Source organism: Dipodomys spectabilis, unplaced genomic scaffold (genome assembly GCF_019054845.1).
Source record: "Dipodomys spectabilis isolate Male_0828 unplaced genomic scaffold, ASM1905484v1 ptg000275l, whole genome shotgun sequence".
NCBI classification, from domain to species: domain Eukaryota; kingdom Metazoa; phylum Chordata; class Mammalia; order Rodentia; family Heteromyidae; genus Dipodomys; species Dipodomys spectabilis.
In genome coordinates, this window is record NW_024870952.1 from 1902501 (window position 1) to 1918425 (window position 15925).

At 37.4% G+C, this 15925-nt stretch overlaps 2 pseudogenes; one reads left to right on the top strand and one right to left on the bottom strand.

Moving 5' to 3' along the window:
• LOC122126342 overlaps positions 1 to 15925 on the bottom strand; it is a 178827-nt pseudogene that overhangs the window by 98287 nt on the left and 64615 nt on the right.
• Positions 5751 to 5850, top strand: LOC122126348 (annotated as a pseudogene).

Sequence of the window (15925 nt, forward strand, 5' to 3'; positions counted from 1 at the left end):
ATAACGAAGCCACTGGAAAATAATAGTTGCATGGACACTATATCGTGAAAACAACATGTTAACTGTTTTTGATGGTAAAGGTGGAATTAGGATTGGTGAATTTGCGGTTTTGATAAAGGAATTTCAAAAGAGTTTTAAAAATATGACACATAAATTTTAATTGTTCAAACTTTTAAACAACGTAGCCTATTAAGAAAATTTAAAATTGCCTGGGAAAATAGGCTTTCATGCAAAGAAATCCATGGAGACTTAGTGGAAAGGGAGCAATGTGAGTGAAGATGGCTCATTTTCACACTAAACAAACAAACCTCAGAAACCTTGCTGTAAATCCTGTAGCTTTCCTTGAAAACTGTCCTTACCCAGGAAATATTCTCTCACTGTGTGAAACAAGGTTATAGTGCAATTTAATTCAAATTTCTTAAAAAAAAAAAAAAGACATCAAAATTTGTGAATTGACCTTTAATTACCAAACAGTAATCCTCTGAAAAAGATAATTTGGGTCAAAATATTTAGGGAGAAAGTGCCCTCCACAATGAAAAAAGCTATTGGGTTTACACTTTTTGTTTGTAATACTTTCCACAATTTCTTTGCACGTGAATCATTGAAACACAGAAAAAAATTCTGATTGGATACTTCAAACCAGTGATTTCACATTTCTAAGTGGCTCACAAATATAAATCCTTATTAAAATGAGATAGTGAATACTTCTCTTATTACATAAGCCAAAAAGTTTTGGGATCAGAAAAGAATTGACCACATGGAAAAAGTAAGAAAAGAGTGTTCTTAGAAGCCCTAGCTAAGCAAATTGGCTTCAACAGTGGAGGGAGGCCAAAACTTTTTGATATAGATTGTAATATTTTTGCTATCTAAAGTGATTTTACAGAGCAGATTTGGCTCACTACAATGCAGAACTGATTGAATGAAGACATGAAAATAAATCCCATATCCAATGGAGGCAACTTAAAAGAGTTTTAAAGGAGAAACCATGAAGATGTAGCAGTGGGGGAGGTCTTAGAGTCCTTCACCTTCACTAGACTTGGAGCCAAGAAGCTGTGATTAATCGGAAATCAGGCAAGAGCTAAGAGGAGGACATAGAAATAGGACATAGAAGCATTGTCCTTTGTAACAGACACTGTCATCCAAGGTATGGGTGCTTTAACTTTATTCTCTTCCATATATCTTGTTGACCAAATGCAAGACTAAGAGAAAAATAATCTATTGAAATAATTTTGCAAAGAATAACTTCACTGTTTCTGATATGGTATCTAAGGAGAGTCTTAAGAGAGAAGATAAAAGTGGAGTATTCTGTGGTTTCCTCTAAGCATCTTATTAGCAAAGGATATCTTTGAGGTTAGACGTGATTGAACCAAAAAGTGTTGGAGTACTTATGTTTGTGGGCACTTTAGACACAAGAAGACTTTCTTTCTTTTTTTTTTTTTTTGGGTCTGGTCGTGGGACTTGAACTCTGGGCTTGGGCGTTGTCCCTCAGCTCTTCAGCTCAAACCTAGTGCTCCTACCACTTGAGCCACAATGCCACTTCTGGTTTTTTTCTTTTTGCTTATATGGTGCTGAGAAATCGAACTCGGGGCAGCAAGCATGCAAGGCAAGCACTCCACCACTGAGCCACCTTCCCAGCCCGACACAAGAAGACTTTCAAGGCAAAAGAAAAAAAGAAAAACGGATATCCAAACATTTGTGATCACAGTTTCTTGGACTGGTTTTTTTGGAGACAAAGTTTTACATTACAGTTTGTCCTGATTAACATCAATGTTGGGTTCTTATGGCAACCAAATGCAGGGGTGAAGTTTAATGGACTCCCTTGAACAAGTAAACAGCATGATAAAAAAAATTGCAAATAATATTTAGTGAATTACTTTCACCAATTACTTTTCCAGAATAAAGAAGGAAATATATAATTCAAAATTAATTGACTTAAAAGTATGAAGAAAGAGTAGTGAAGAGAGATGAAAGAAAACATAGAGAATTGTTTTCTTTCCAGCGGAGAAATGGGTTCTTGATCTTTTCTCTTGCATTCTATCTTCACAAGCTATCAAGTGTGGCTCAGGAGTGGAGGATCCAGTTCAGAGAGAACTCGCAGAAGGAAGATAACATTTGCAGCAGATATAGGTGATTTATAACAATGAGACAATCTATTTAAATCTGTTCAAATTTCTCCCCTACCCTAAACTGCCCTCTTTTAATAGTTTTGTTTGCTTTTCTTAATACTGCCCTTCATTAACTGCTTAAAATTTTGAGAGGTCATATTCATACTCTCTAGAGATTGCTCTTTGGTTATAATTTTTGTGTGTTTTTTAACTGAATTTCAAAAGGTTGTGCAAGTGTGTTACAATTAAATATGTCCATCTAATTGTCCAATGCTCCCGGATCAGATTTCACTCCTTCTATCATAGTCAACCAACTCCTTCTCCAAGATGTATTTCAGATTTACCACTTCCTTATCACTTGTGTACATTGATATTCTAGCTGTGCTTGCCCCTTGTTCCATTTTTCATTCATTCTATGTATTTACAATTATTCCTCTCTAGCTTCAACTTCCTGATAGTCATTCTGTTAAACTCTCTGTTGATAGTTTGAAAGGTTTATATACATTCCATGGAGTTTCAATCCTGCATATACTTGAACTTATGTCAGCTTATATTTCCATAATTCATTCATCTGCAATAATAATTTGCAAGACTGGAGGCGTGAAGTACCTAGACATGATTTAATTCTCATCCATTTAGAAGATTAATCGTTAGTCAACAAGAAAGTTTAAAAATGGTTTAGAATGTATTCCAAACAACCAATTTTTATAAATGGCTTTGTACAAGGGTGTGTGATTATTTTATTTTACATGGGATAATATTTTGTAGTACATTTAAGTTTTGAAAAAAAGAAAATTAAAATTTACTATTATAGAGGAATATGATAGAAATAGAAGACAGATTTTATGTTTGTCACATCTCTGACGAGTACCCATATTCAAGATTTACTATGTTAGACAGATAGGAAAAACATAAAATAACATATGATAAGGCAACTATTTGTGACTTTTTAAAATGTACCTTATTAAATGATGAAATTTACTTTATTAGCTAACGTTTGGGTTTGAAATATGGGAGGCTGATACATTTAACAAATTTGAAAGGCACCTAATGAATAAAACAAATGGTGGGTGGTTACTATTTCTACAGTTTAATGAATGGTTGAACCTGATTGGCATTAGTGCTGGGTAAGTAAATCAACTCTATTGTACCTCTATTGTAACTCTATTGCCACTAAGTATCATTTATTTGTCAAATGTTATTTTGGCGAATGTGATTTTTTTTTTTGGTAGTTCGTGGGGCTTGAACTCTGGGCTTGGGCACTGTCCCTGTGTTCTTCAGCTCAAGGCAAGCACTCTATCACTTGAGCCACAGTGCCACTTCTGATATTCGAGTGGTTTATTGGAGATAGTTTAACGGACTTTCCTGCCTGGGCTGGCTTTGAACCATGATCCTCAAATCTCAGCCTCCTGAGTATTTAGGATTACATGCGTGAGCCACTAGTACCTGGTTTGCGAATTTGATTTTTCATAGATTATTTGAAAAAGAATACACTTTCAGGAGATTAAATATTTTGAGAATGACAACATTTTTATACCACAGAACCAAGTTTTACTGAAGTACCAGTGTATTTTTTTTATTGTGAAAATACTGTACAGAGGGGTTACAATTACGTGGGGAAGATAATGAGTACATTTCTTATCAAGCATTGTAGCCTCCTCCTTTGTTTCCACTTCTCATCCTTTAGCATCCTCCCCCTGCGCCCCGACCCAATCTCCCCTTCCCTCTCCCGCACACAAGTTGTAAAGTTTGTTTTCGACATGGCAACTTGTACATATCACAGTGTTATCAAACACTAAGGATATTCTCAATTAATTTTTTTCTGAATTACATTTGACCTCTAAGTCAAGTTTTCCTGACCTTTATAGACCAATTGTGGATCTATCCTTCCAGGAGCTATTTTTCAGGCCCACTTATGGAGGACTGAAATCGTTCATTAATCATTAGGGAAGGGGTATTAAAAATAGTCTTGTGACACTTTGTGATCTTGTTCACTCCTATGGGCTAGTCATCTGTAAACCGAAAGTTTGAATTGCAGTACTTTCTCATAGATTTTGTGGTCTCATCCTTCATATTAAGTTGACTTGCATTTCACTATTGCTTACTGCTAATTCCTGCTTCTCAAGGAATTGGGGCCCTGAAATATTATTGGAAATGAGAAATTGACATGGCTCTTCAATTATTTCTGTTGGCATGTTGCCTGGGCCTAGTTGAGAAGTCTTGACCCTGTTATATGATGATGCGGGTAACTGGGACATGGGATCCTAGGACCCATACATCTTGCAGAAGATAATATCTTGTATACATAATATCAGAAAAATTTGGGTATAATCAATAGGTATGCTTCAGAAATATGGAGAAAAAACAGTTTGGAACAAGCGAGTTGAAACAATAAACAGAGCAGCAGAGTAAAATTCCTTATACTTTAGAGGAAATCAACATTTTTTTTTTTACCATGTGAATTCAGAAGAACAAGAACACTTAGAAGGTATCACAAGTTTATAGTGAAGACATTACATTGATACTTTTTATATTCTAGTTTGTATTCTAAACCTAATTATTTGTATTCTAATTCTCTTTATTGGAATAAATAATTATCAATTTATTTGTCAAATTATCAATTAATTCTACTAAGTTTCACTGTGTGAAATATGAAATCAGCACATATAAATATAAAATATATAACTATATATAATATAATAAAAAGGGCACATGTTTTGCATTGTTCTGTTGTGGTTAGGGTATCAAAGACAACTCTGTTTTAAAGTATTATTGCATTATCTGTACCTCAGCGATAGGTAGAGTTAGACCTAAATCTTTAGCATTTGTAGATTTACAGCCTGGAGGCAAGAGGAAATACTGTGATTAAAACATTACCAATTTAAGGCTTAATAATGAGGAGAAACATGGACTTCTCCTGGAGCTATGGAAATATTTGGTGATAGAAAGGCAGTAGTGTAAGTTCCTGCCTGGTTGGAAGGTAGACAGTCCAGACATTAGGAAATCATGCATATGACGAATTTTTTTCACCTTGGCGTTAGTTACTTTTGAAATGGTAGGTATAATAGACACTTAAATTTTGAAAAAATACCTTCTAGTCTGAACAGTTCTGCTGAACTGTTCATCTCTCTATGATCCCTTGTAACTAAGATTAGTTTTGTTCCAGTAAGACAATCTATGCTGTCAGGGTAGGATATTCTGGTTGGTCTGTTCCTACATGGAAGAAGGATAAAGGGTCAGGTAGAAATTTGTGCCAGTAAGACCTCATTTGGAAAATTTAAGCTGAAGAAGTTTAGAAGTAGCTCTTAAGCAAGGCTTACGTTGAAATTATTAGCTCCACAAAACTAACTCAGTTACATAAATAAGAACTTGAAAAACCCATCACCTTAGGACCTAGCTATAAGTGCTTCAAAGTATGATCAAATCTAAAATGAAAAAGCCTTAAAATTGTCATTGACAAAAAACGCAAATGTGAGCAATCGACCGAACAATATAATTTTTTTTCCACTATACACATTATTTTAGGGAAATAAGATCAATAGTATTGTTAGGAACAATAAGGTTTCCTTGCTACAAATAGGCACCCAAGGATATAAGCCTGTATAAAGATTGCATCATTAACTACTTAAATTTAGAGGATACTACATGCTTCAGCAGCACGTATACCCAAATTACAACAATACAGAGATTAACATAACACTTGCACAAGGATAATATGAAAATTTGTGAAGTATTCCATATTTTTCATTGTTCAGTTGCAGAAATTAAAAACAGTTATTAAAAGGTTAATTACAAAATTACAAGTGTAACAATATATGCAAGTGTTAGAATTAAACGTTAGTTTGACATCAGTGTATTAAATCTTCACCTTAGAAAGGCCTTTACATAGAACTTCACAAAACTTTTGAAATTAGTTAACATTATCATTTTATCCCAAAGAAACAAACTACTATAAGAACCTAGAAAAAGGGGCTGGGAAGGTGGCTCAGTGGTAGAGCGCTTGCCTTGCATGCTTGAGGCCCTGGGTTCGATATCTCAGCACCATATACGCAAAAAGAAAAAAGTCAGAAGTAGCTCTGTGGCTCAAGTGGTAAAGCGCTAGCCTTGAGCTGAAGAGCTGAGGGTCAGCGTTCAGAGTTCAGAGGCCCAGAGTTCAGGCCCATGACTGGACCAAAAAAATGAAAGAACCTAGAAAATATAATCTTAAATTTTCTATATGAAATGCAATCTGAAAGGACACATTTATTAATAAATAAAATATTATAAAACAATGTTGAATTCAAAGTATATCTAGGAAAGAATTAAATAGATTATGGATATTATGCAAACACAGAATATAGAATATTTTAAAATGTACTTTTTTCAGTCAAGAACCAGAAATATCTTTAGCTTCTGTACCACTCATTTCAACAGATAAGATCAAATTATTTCTGATTAAAAAATCACAAACTCTGCAGAAATCATTATAGATGTACACAAACAACTCAAATACATTTTGACATCAAAGTCAGGCAATTCAATTGGAAAAATTCCACGGAATTTTTACAGTAAGATATTGCTGTTATTTGGATTGTGAAAATATTTTGTATGGACACAAAGAATGGACTGGCATTTTGATGTTTAAGAAACGTAACTGAGAGAGAGTTCCGGGAAGATGGCGGAGGAGAAGCTGGAATCTGAACAAGCTCTTGCATAGAAAACAGTTTCAGAGTTCCAGTGAACAGTCCCAAGCCAGAGAATCACACCAAGTGTGCCATCACAGGACAGAGAGTTAGTCAAGAGAGGGGAAGCCAAGCAGACACATCTGAGCAGCTGCCGCTGCGGCGGCAGGGTCGCAGCGGCGACCACCGCCGCGGAGGCATACCTGAGGCGCAGTCCGGGACGAAGGAGCCAGACGCAGCGGACGAGCGGATTCTACTCAACACCAGCAAGAACCGACAAGGAGCGGACAACTTCATCCTGCACTTGGCAGACCAGAGACAACCCGAGATCCAAGACTCCGCGTGAGTAGAAGCCCCACTTCCTCACTCCTCTGGGAGCAGAGGAGGGAAGGCCACCCCTCCCCCCCAGCACCGGTGATCTCCATCTTGGATACCGACAAAGCTCGGAGGAGCGGCTAGCTCCAGCTCAGGCCTTGGAATAGAGCTAGTCATTTGGCAGGTCACAGGAACTTGGCGGCGAGGTGACCTCACAGACTCAGTTCCATCCAGGGAGGGGTCGCCCAGCTCAGGCACCAGCCACTGGAGTGGCTCTCCTCGCTGGGTGGCCAGAGCCAGAGGCTGCCCCTCCCTCTAGCAGCCACCACAATCAATTGAAAAACAGAAACCCTGAGAATGGCTCCAGGCTGGGTGCTGTGAGTTTTTTTTCACAAAATAGCCCCAGGGAAAAGCTACTGTTCATTGAAAGGCCTCAACTCTACCCAGAACCTAGCCTCATCACTGCATCCCCCTCTTTTGTGATTCTCAAAGCAGATCACCCTCCCAGTAAACTAACCTGGGAGGGGGATCTCAAAATCTTGGGTAAAGCAGAGCATTTTCCTGCCTGTTCCAACAAACTGACTTAAGAAACCAATCAAGCCACAGGACCTCAAGCTGACCAGAGACTCCAACCAGACTCTGGTTACAGACAAAAGGGAGATACAGGACACTTCCCACCCCTCCCAAAAAAAAAAAAAAAAAAAAAATCAAAGAACTTTTTTTTTCTTCTTCTTCTTTTCTTTTTTTCTTTTTCTTGTTTTGTTTTTTTTCGTTTTTTGTTACCTTATATATATATAAAAATTTTTTTTTGCTTTTCTAAAACTTTTATTAATCTTTAATTTTTGCCTCTTCTGAAAAAATAATTGTTTTCCATTAACTTTTTTTTTTTCTCCTCTTATAATTTTTATTTTAGGAATACGTGAATGTGTGTTTTCTTTTCTTTTCTTGTCTTCTTTCTCTTTTTCTTTCATTCTTAATTATCTTTTTGTTTTTTTTTCTAGCTCTACTGAACTTCTGATCTTTTCTTCTCACTTTCCTATCCTTTCCATCTTTTCCTCTTTGTTCATCTTTATGTGACTTAACTCTTGTCCTGCACATCCTCAGATAAACCCGTAGTTAACCAGTAGACCCTATCCCCCATTGTGTACACACTTAATCCACAAACTTATTACTCAATTCAAAACCTCTGAGACTTAAATTCACTAATAGCAGTACTTTATACCTATACAATATTTTAAGCATTTTTTTAAAGTTTTTCTCATCTCCTCTATGTCCCTCCCTTTCTCTCAACATATTCATATTCCTCTATAAATAGATGGTCTTTTAATCTCTAAAATAACATTAATTTTTACGTTTCTATTTTTTTTCTGGTCTCTTTTCATTCCCCTTTCCCTTATTCTTTTTCTCTCTCTCTCTACTTACATCCTACCCAACCTATTTCCTGCATTGTGATTAGGACATAGTTAACTCTCCCTGTGCCTCCCCACACCAATCTATTCCTATTTTTTACCCACATCTCTTCCTAACCCTAATAATTTCTGGCTTTCCAAATTCTTCTCTGCGGTTCGAAGTTCTTTAACATATAGTTGTTTGATGTCGAATAGATGTATCTGTTGAACTAGATTGTATCTGTAGACTATTGACTGTACAAATGCAAACTTTGGTTGATGGTTGCCTTAAGATAGTGTTCTAGCACAAAACTGGTGCTATCTTCATCTCAAATGGGCAGAGTAAGCCGGAAAAACACAAGAAAAATGGCAAATTCGGGTATCTCAATTCCCAATCCTGATAATCAGGGGTTAGAACAGATAATGAATAATCCAGAGGAGAGTTCCCAAACAGCTCTACAAACACTGGTGGCAAACATGATAAATGAAAAGTTTGACAACGTACAAAGGACTCTGTATGAGCGTGATAGGGAGAGAGAGGAGGCATCCCAGAAGTTTATACAGGAATATCATAAGCGTGAGGAAGCTACTCAAAAACTGATACAGGATTTGCGTGAACAACTTGAGAATACTCAAAGAGAAAGGGAGGAATGGCGCGAGCAGGCTGAGAACACTCAAAGAGATCTGCAGGAATCCCACGAATGGGAGGAAGCTAATCAAAGAGTAATACAGGAATTGAGAGACCAGGTAGAGAACACACAAAGATCACTAAAGGCATTCATGGAATCCATTAACAAAGAGCTGAAGGAAGTCAGGGAGACCACAAAGGGAATGCTGAATGGAACCCAACAGAAGGAATGGGAGCCCAAAGAAACCATAACCAATCAACTAAGTGATTTGAGGACAAACACTGAACACCAAATTAAGGAAGTAAAGAAATTCATACAAGACCTAAAACAGAGCTTCAACAAAGAACTTGAAGCCATCAAAGCTGACCAACTAGAAGGAAAAGAGATAAAAAACAAAGTAGAGAGTCTTGACAGCAGGTTAGACCATGCAGAAGATCGAATCTCAGGGATTGAAGACAGCCTAGATATTATAGAGAAAGAACATACAACCATCCAAGACAAGTCCAAGAAATATGATAGATCTATCCAACACCTGGAAGACACCATCAGAAGGCCTAATCTAAGGATAATGGGTGTAGAGGAACACCTAGAAACAGAAGTTAATGGTCTAGGAAATCTGTTTAACAGGATCCTAGCAGAGAACTTCCCAAACATGCAAAAAGATAGGCCTGTCCAGATACAAGAAGCCTTTAGAACAACAAAAAGACCAGACCAGAATAGGACATCCCACCGTCACATTATAATCCACACAGGATCAACTCAGAACAAGGAAAAGATCCTTAAAGCTGTCAGGGAGAAAAGGGTAATCACTTATAAAGGGAAACCAATTAGAATCACCTCAGATTTCTCAGCAGAGACAATCAAAGCAAGAAGAGCCTGGAATGATATATGCCATGCCCTAAAAACAAACAACTATCAACCAAGAATACTGTACCCAGCTAAACTCTCCTTCATAACTGAAGGCCAAATAAAAACCTTCCATAGCAAAGAAAAATTGAAACAATACATCTCCACCAAACCAGCCCTACAAAAGATTCTTAAAGATGTCCTACACATAGAAAACCAACAAGACCGCAATAAAGGCCAAGAAACTGCACCCAAACTGAGAATCCAAGAACCATAGGAAGAACCCAGTTTTCGCAGCCCCCAAGAAGGTAGATAACATGGCAGGAACTCCCAAATACCTCTCAGTTCTATCTCTTAATGTTAACGGACTGAACTCTCCAATTAAGCGACATAGACTGTCTAGTTGGATTAAAAAACAAGACCCTTCTATCTGCTGCCTGCAGGAGTCACATCTTGCCCATAAAAACAAACACATTTTCAATGTTAAAGGCTGGAACAAAATCTACCAAGCAAACGGACCGCATAAACAGGTGGGAGTTGCAATCCTAATATCAGATAAAATAGACTTCAAATTAAAATTCATGAAAAGAGATAAAGAAGGTCGCTACATACTAATTAAAGGATCTCTCCTTCAGGAGGATATTACAATTCTAAATATCTATTCGCCAAACAATGGAGCACCCAAATTTATCAAAGAAACACTACTTTCCCTCAAATCCCATATAGATCCAAAGACATTAATCGTTGGGGATTTTAACACACCACTCTCCCCACTAGATAGATCAACTCGGCAAAAACTCAACAGAGAAACCGCAGATCTAAACAGCTGCATAGATCAACTAGACTTAACAGACATTTACCGAACATTTCACCCAGCAGCATCAGAATACACGTTTTTCTCAGCAGCACATGGAACGTTTTCTAAAATAGACCACATTTTAGGCCACAAAGCAAACTTGTCTAAATTCAGAAACATTGAAGTTATACCTTGCATTCTCTCTGACCACAAGGGAATAAAGTTAGAACTCAACACCAAAAGCCACCAAAGAAAGTCCGGTATCACATGGAGGCTGAACAACACACTGCTGAATCATGAGTGGGTCATGGAAGAGATTAGAAAGGAAATTCAAATGTTCATGCTATTCAACAAAAATGAACACACAAAATACCAGCTCCTCTGGGACACAGCAAAGGCAGTACTCAGAGGCAAGTTTATAGCTCTGAGCTCCTACATCAACAAATTGGAGAGATCTGAAACTAACAATTTAATGACACATCTAAACCTCCTTGAAAAAGAGCAGCAAGATAAACCCCAATCCAGTAGACGGAAAGAAATAATCAAAATTAAATCAGAATTAAATGAATTAGAATCCAAAAAAACTATAGAAAGAATCAACAAAACAAAGAGTTGGTTCTTCGAAAAACTTAACAAAATTGACAGACCCTTAGCAAATCTTATCAGAAAAAGAAGAGAACACACCCAAATTAATAAACTCAGAGATGAGAATGGAAACATCACCACGGAAACAAGCAAGATTCAGAACATTATAAGGGAATACTTCTCAAAACTTTATGCTAATAAGTTTGAGAACTTGACAGAAATGGACCTCTTCCTAGCAAATATTGACATGCCAAAACTAAACCAAGATGAGGTAAACTATCTTAACAGGCCCATATCAAGCATTGAAATAGAAACAGCAATAAGAGACCTCCCAGCTAAGAAAAGTCCAGGACCAGATGGTTTTACAGCGGAATTTTACAAGGCCTTCAAAGCAGAGCTCACACCAATTCTCCTCCAACTCTTCAATGAAATTGAAAGAGAAAGCTCACTACCGAACACATTCTATGAAGCCATCATAACCCTCATCCCAAAACCAGGTAGGGACTCATCAAAGAAAGAGAACTATAGACCCATTTCTTTGATGAACATTGATGCGAAACTTCTCAACAAAATTTTGGCCAATCGACTTCAACAATTCATCCAAAAAATCATACACCACGATCAAACAGGATTCATTTCAGGGATGCAAAGCTGGTTCAATATACGCAAATCAATTAATATTATTCATCACATCAACAGGAGCAAGAATAAGAACCACATGGTTATCTCAATAGACGCAGAAAAAGCATTTGACAAGATCCAACACCCCTTTATGATGAAGGTTTTGGAAAAATTAGGAATCCATGGAACATTCCTCAATACAATAAAGGCTGTATATGACAAACCTACAGCCAGCATTATACTCAATGGTGAAAAACTAAAGCCATTTCCTCTTAACTCAGGAACAAGACAAGGATGCCCACTCTCTCCACTTCTCTTCAATCTAGTATTAGAATGCCTAGCTACAGCAATAAGACAAGATGCAGACATAAAGGGGATCCAAATAGGGAAAGAAGAAATAAAACTCTCCCTCTTTGCAGATGACATGATCTTGTATTTAAAGAATCCCATAGACTCCACTCCCAAATTACTCAAGCTGATTCAAAACTTTGGCAAAGTAGCAGGTTATAAAATTAACCCCCAAAAATCAATGGCTTTTCTGTATGCCAACAATGAGAAAAGTGTGGCTGAAATTAGGAAAGCAACTCCATTTGTAATAGCCTCACAAAAAATAAAATACCTAGGAATTAACTTAACTAAAGAAGTGAAGGACCTCTATGATGAAAACTTTAAAATCTTGAAAAAGGAAATCAACACAGAACTTAAAAAATGGCAAAACCTCCCATGCTCCTGGATTGGAAAGATTAACATCGTGAAAATGGCAATACTGCCCAAGGCTATCTACAAATTCAACGCAATACCTATCAAAATTCCACCCTCATTCTTCAAGGAAATAGAAGAGGCAATCCAAAAATTCATATGGAACAATAAAAGACCCCGAATAGCAAAAACACTCCTCAACGGAAAGAATACTGCTGGAGGAATATCAATACCAAATTTCAAACTCTACTATAAAGCCATAGTAATCAAAACAGCTTGGTATTGGCATAAGAACAGACCTCAGGACCAATGGAATAGAATTGAAAACCCAGAAATGAACCTACAGACCTATAGCCATCTAATCTTCGATAAGGGAGCTAAAACAATAGAATGGAAGACAGACAGCCTCTTCAGTAAATGGTGCTGGCAAAACTGGTTAACTACATGTAGAAAACTAAAGCTAGATCCTTATATATCACCCTGCACCAGAATCAACTCCAAATGGATCAAAGACCTTGAACTCAAAGCAGACACTCTGAAAACATTACAGGATGGAATAGGAGAAACCCTGGGTCTCCTTGGCTCAGGCCGAAATTTTCTGAATAGAGACCCGGAAACACAACAAATCAAAGAAAGGCTGGACAAATGGGATTGTATAAGGTTGCAGAGCTTCTGCAGGGCAAATGACATAGCTAGCAAGATCAATAGAAAGCCCACGGACTGGGAGAAGATCTTTACTAGCCATACAACGGACAAGGGTCTCATATCTAAAATATACTTGGAACTCAAAAAATTAAACCACCCAACAACAAATCCTCAAAGAAACAACTGCCCAATAAGTAAGTGGGCGAAAGACTTAAAGAGAAGCTTCTCTGAAGAAGAAAGAAGGATGGCCAATAGACACATGAAGAAATGTTCAACATCCCTAGCCATAAAAGAAATGCAAATCAAAACAACATTGAGATATCACCTCACTCCAGTTAGAACAGCAAAAATCAAGAACTCTAACAACAACAGATGCTGGAGGGGATGTGGACAGAAAGGAACCTTACTTCATTGTTGGTGGGAATGTAAACTTGTTCAACCACTTTGGAAAGCAGTATGGAGGTTCCTCAAAAGACTCCACATAGAGCTCCCCAACGACCCAGCAATCCCACTTTTGGGCATTTACCCAAATGATCACAAACAAGGCCACACTAAAGCTACCAGCACAACTATGTTTATTGCAGCATTATTTACCATAGCTAAGACATGGAACCAACCCAGATGCCCCTCAGTAGATGAATGGATCAAGAAGATGTGGTATATATACACAATGGAATTCTATGCCTCCATCAGAAAGAATGACATTGCCCCATTTGTTAGGAAATGGAAAGGCTTGGAAAAAATTATATTAAGTGAAGTAAGCCAGGCCCAAAGAAACATAGGTCCCATGGTTTCCCTTATTTGCAATATCTAGTATAGGTATGAGTCAAGCGGAAAAAGTCAGATAATGTGATGTTAGGAAAACAAAACCTCAAATATGTATTTTAATGTTTTTGTTTCTTTCATGCATGTGTTTCTAATGCATTTATAAGATTATTTCTTTGTTGCTTTGTGTGTCCCTCCCCCACAGTGTAACCCCTGCTTTCACTATATTTGATGTCAGTATAACATGTGGAGGAGACGGGGACAAACAAGTCGTTTAAGGATTCAGGTGGACCTGTTGCAACAATGAGAAGTACAAAATGTCATGTCAAAACCAGCTTTACAATGTCGGTGGGGGGGGGGGAGGGGGGGTATGATTGGGTGGGAGGGAGGGGGGAGGCTGGGAAGGGAGGTGAAGGGTAAACAAAGGAGGAGGATGCAATGCTTGGTAAGAAATGTATACATTATCCTGCCCATGTAATTGTAACCCCTCTGTACAGTATGTTCTCAAATAAAATAAAATAAAATTTAAAAAAAAAAAAAAAAAAAAAGAAACGTAACTGATATCTTAGCTATGCTAAATAATGCTGCGATAAACATAGTTGTTCTGGTAGCTTTAGTATGGTCTTGTTTGATGCCCCTAAGTAGATGAATGGATTAAGAAAATAGAATTCTATGGAATGGAATTTTATGCCTCCCTCAGAAAGAATGCCATTGCCCCATTTGTTAGGAAATGGAAAGAATTGGAAAACAATATATTAAGTGAAGTAAACCAGGCCCAAAGAAACATAGATCCCATGGTTTCCCTTATTAGCAATAACTAATATATGTCTGAGACAAACAGAAATGGTCAGATAAGTTGATATTAGTTGAATTGAACCCCAAGATAAGGATTCAAATGTTACTTTTTTCTTTCTTGCAATTGTTTCTAACATATTTATAAGATGATATCTTTGCTGCTTTGTATGTCCCTCCACCACCGTAAAACCCCTACTTTAATTTTATTTGATGTTGGTATGATTTGTGGAGGGGAAGGGAAAAAAACAAATTGTTTAAATAGGGATACAGGTTGACCCATTGCAACAATGAGATATACAAGACGTCAGGTAGAAAAACGAACTTTACAACTTTGACGGGGGGGAGGGGTAGTGAGGGGGGATGGGAGTGGGGGGGAGATGAGAAGGTATGGGAAGGGGAAATAAAGGAGGAGGCAACAATGCTTGATAAGAAATGTACTCATTACCTTGCCCATGTAATTTTAACCCCTCTGTATGGTGTTTTCACAGTAAAATAATAAAATTCAACAAAAAAAAAGATAAAAGAAAAGAAACTTAACCGAACCATTACAACTTAATAGAACAATTTGTACAAACTTCCACAACTTCAAAGAGTAGTGATACATACTTATCCTTTTGGTAATATTAAAGGCAGTTTCTTCCAAGTTTTTCTTCAGACCTGGTTTGATATAATGGTTCAACAGAAGGAGATCTAGTGTATCTTTGCTATCTATATTCCCAGCAGCAAGATGCAAGGGAATCAAGAGGCATTTAGTTTGGGCATTGGTATCTGCATCATGATGAAGTAAGAAAGACGCCACACTGGTATTATTCCACTAGTAAGCACTGCGCAGGGGTATCCAGCCATTAACAATTATTGCATGAATATCTGCTGCTTGAGCCACCAACTCATGGACAATGTCTACATGTCCACTGTAGGCTTCCCGATGAAGAGGGGTATATTCATTGCCATCCCTAGTATTCACATGAGTGGCCTTTATGGAAAGTAGTCACCACACTATAGTAAGCCGATTATTTTCAGCAGCACAAAGAAGAAATTTGCTTGGATCCTACTCCATTTTTTTTTCTTGCAATTG